General features: G+C 41.5%; 1 pseudogene; it reads right to left on the minus strand.

Moving 5' to 3' along the window:
* Nucleotides 1–792: 792 nt before the first annotated feature.
* LOC148937283 (uncharacterized) lies at nt 793–2,978 on the minus strand (annotated as a pseudogene).
* Nucleotides 2,979–3,346: the final 368 nt, after the last annotated feature.

Consider the following 3,346-nt stretch of genomic DNA (forward strand, 5'->3'; position numbering starts at 1 on the left):
AAAAAATTTTTTTAGATTGCTGGGAAGGTGTCCACGATTCGGGCCTCTTTCTCGACTCGTGCCTCCCCTAGAGATACCAATGCGTCACGAAGGTTCGTGACCCCCCAGTCGTCCTCGTGCGGCAAGACCAATTTGACCATTGCGGCCCCATTTTCCAATGGACGCACGATATATGGACGTGGATATATATTAATATATCCACTGCGTCCCTCGGCTAGGATTCGGCACAGAGCTCTAGTTTTCTTGGGCTAAAATCTAGTTGGTTTAGCCGGTCCTGTGTAGGCTAGTCCACAGGTAAGAACCTGTCATCTTAACTCTTGGAAACGTCCTTCCAGGCGGAAGATTTGATGGAATGGTCTCCACACTTGGCGTCCTATGTCTCTGAGATCGATTCGGGCGGTCCTCTGGGCCGGGTTGACTCCCGTAATCAATCCCCTTTGCCGTACGTCGCCGTCTTTTATGGCAACAGGCTTGTCTTCCTCTATGTCGTTGGGTCAGCAAATGAGTTCTTTTGATTTGCGGTTCATTCGGAAATTAAGTTCTTCCGATAGATCTTGCAGAGCTGGTTCTCCATTTTTTAGCCGCACCCAAAACAAGAGCGGAGATTCTACTCGTAGAATCTTACACTCGAGACGCCCGCGAGTCAAACGGCTGGTATTGATGGCTTTCATTTTTCTCTTCTCCCTTTTATTTTTACTTTCTTCACTTCTAAAAAGTTTAATAATTGTTAGGTGGTTAAAAAGAGGGAATAGTAGATAGGAGAAGGAAAGAAAAGAGGTTGTTTTGTTGTTATTATTTTTTTAGTTCGAATGAAAACCCTGGTTTTTCCTTTGGTGGTAATAAAGGGTATACTTGGTTTTTCGGGGTCTTACTATACAGGTCAGACTCTGGTGCGCTGGCCTGTTCGGGTTTTTGAACCCTTTTTATGCCCAATAGTAATAAAAGATGAGTAATAGAGTCCCAGATGGCGCCCAGTAAATGTATGGACCATCCATATACGGTATGCAAAGCGTAACCATGTACGATCGTGTCTATTATTAGTTTTATGATTCTCCCGGTGAGGTATATTCCAATTACCCCGGCACTGATATTGCCGAAAATTAAGAATTTATTCCAAAATTCTTTCCATGCGGATGCGGCAATTTTTGTTATGGATGCCTCGTCTAATAGATTTGAAAATGATCCCCCGTTCAGGGAGATTGGTTGTCCCATCATCCGCCTGGCTACCGTGTTGAGCACCGCCGATCGCTCAGCAGGGAACAATATGTGATCGCGTAGATCATTGAGATCATTTTCGGTGTATATTCCGCTTGTAGCGAGCGATCCAGGGCTAACATATTTCCACGTAGGTTTGGTCATAGGTTTCATAATTGTGGGCGGCAATGATTCCACAGGTTTAGGCATAAGTTTATACCATGAATCTCCTAGGTGATACATAGTAGGTGCGAAAGAGTTACAATTTATTTGAGTCCCCTGTCGCAATAGTACATGGGTCTGCGGCGTTAAATAATAGGTTTCGTTTCCCCGAATGACTGGTAGCTGATTGTAACAGTTGTCAGTTCTTGTGATTTTTACTTCCACGGGTACGCATTTTACGAGATGTATTACTTCTCCGGCTAACAGGGCCATATATCCAGGTCCTTTCATTAGGTAATAAGCAAAGATATCGGGTGTTTGAGTGGCTATAGCTAAAGCGTTTTTTAACATTCCCTGCTCTAGTTCACATTGTTGCAAAAGGATATTTCTGTATAATTGATTTATCTGCGTACGGATGTGCTTTTCGACGTATACGAATTTGGAATTCATGTAGGTGAATATGTCGAGATTAGAGACACGCGTTCGTTGTTTGAAAATCGTTACGCCACGCGAGGTTTCGAAGATGATTAATTTGGGATGTTCGGTTCGAGTGAGTGTATAGCCGCATGTTGCGTATTTTCCTTTGCTAGTCAAGGCGAAAGTTGTATCTTGTGCAGTTAATGAATAGACTATTAGTTGTTGTTCATTTACGTTATCTATTATTTTGTCTGCAATCCCACTGTACAATACTCCATAATTGTTGAATTTACAAGTGTCGGCGGGCACTGGATCCCAATAGGTCTCACCTCCCTCTATATCTGTGCAATGGGTGGTAGTGAGTTCACAGGCCACTCCGGATCTGAGTAGCACTCGATTACTATTTATTCGTACGTCGGCTATATATTCTTGTAGTGAGATTTTTATGCTGGCGAGTACCACGACGTCAGTCCACGTGCCATACGGATCCGAATACGTGCTCCCCTTGCACGATCCATCGGCGTCTACGTGTCCTGCCAATGTTACTGGTCGGGCAGTGGTATGATTCGGTTTTAATCCAGCGATATATCCGTTATGTAACTATATATAATAAGTTCCATAAGAATGCATTCGTTGGGTTTACTTCGCGTGATGTTTCTTCTATATATGAATATTTAACACATCTATGGAATGGGAAAACATTCCGCATTTTTTTATTAATCTGTCTATTTCGACTTTGCATTGAATAACCTTTACTGACTCGAATTCGTTTATTTGTAGAAGTTGTACATAGACATTAGTTGAATTTACGTTCTGTGGCGGGATGTCGCATTCCTCGATATTTAGTAGAGATAAGGTTGTCAGATTTGTTGAGGGCGAGCCGCAGTCATAGCCTATTATCCCATGCGTTTTATGAAACCGGATTGTTAAAATTGTTATTATTACTGCCCAGCAATTATGGAGATCCATCTGGAAAAGGTTATGTTTTTTCTTGTTATTTATCTGGAGGTAATTTAATATGCGAAATTCGTAAACGATTAGGGTGAACAATTCGACTATTTTTCTTTAGTCTAATTTTTACGTTATTTTTATTTAATATTTCTAGTACTTCGTGTGGTCCGGTATACTGATCCCCAAATTTACCCGGTTTAGGTCCCTTTAATAGAAAAACGTAATCCCCAGGTTTAAAGGTTTGAGGGTTGATTTTTTTGTCATAATATTTCTTTGATTTATGTTTCGCATCGATGATATTTTCACGCGCGTTCCCTCGAAGGTTATGGAGTTGAGTGACTAAGGTTACCAAATAGTCATCGTAGCTAGTTAATTTATCTTCCGGTGCTAGAAATTTTTCCGAAGGTATTCTTGCAATTTTTCCAAATATTAATTCGTATGGAGTATGTTTTGTAGCTTCGTGTACGCAGGTGTTATAATTAAACATTGCGAGGCTAACCCATCGGTCCCATTGTTCTTGTTCGTTTGCATATTGTTTAAGATACTCTCCTAGTGCGTGATGCGATCGCTCTAGAGATCCATTGGATTGAGGATGGAAGGCGGTTGTACGAAACTTACGAAT

Source organism: Pogonomyrmex barbatus, unplaced genomic scaffold (genome assembly GCF_055798465.1).
Source record: "Pogonomyrmex barbatus isolate J1 unplaced genomic scaffold, ASM5579846v1 scaffold15, whole genome shotgun sequence".
Taxonomy (NCBI): domain Eukaryota; kingdom Metazoa; phylum Arthropoda; class Insecta; order Hymenoptera; family Formicidae; genus Pogonomyrmex; species Pogonomyrmex barbatus.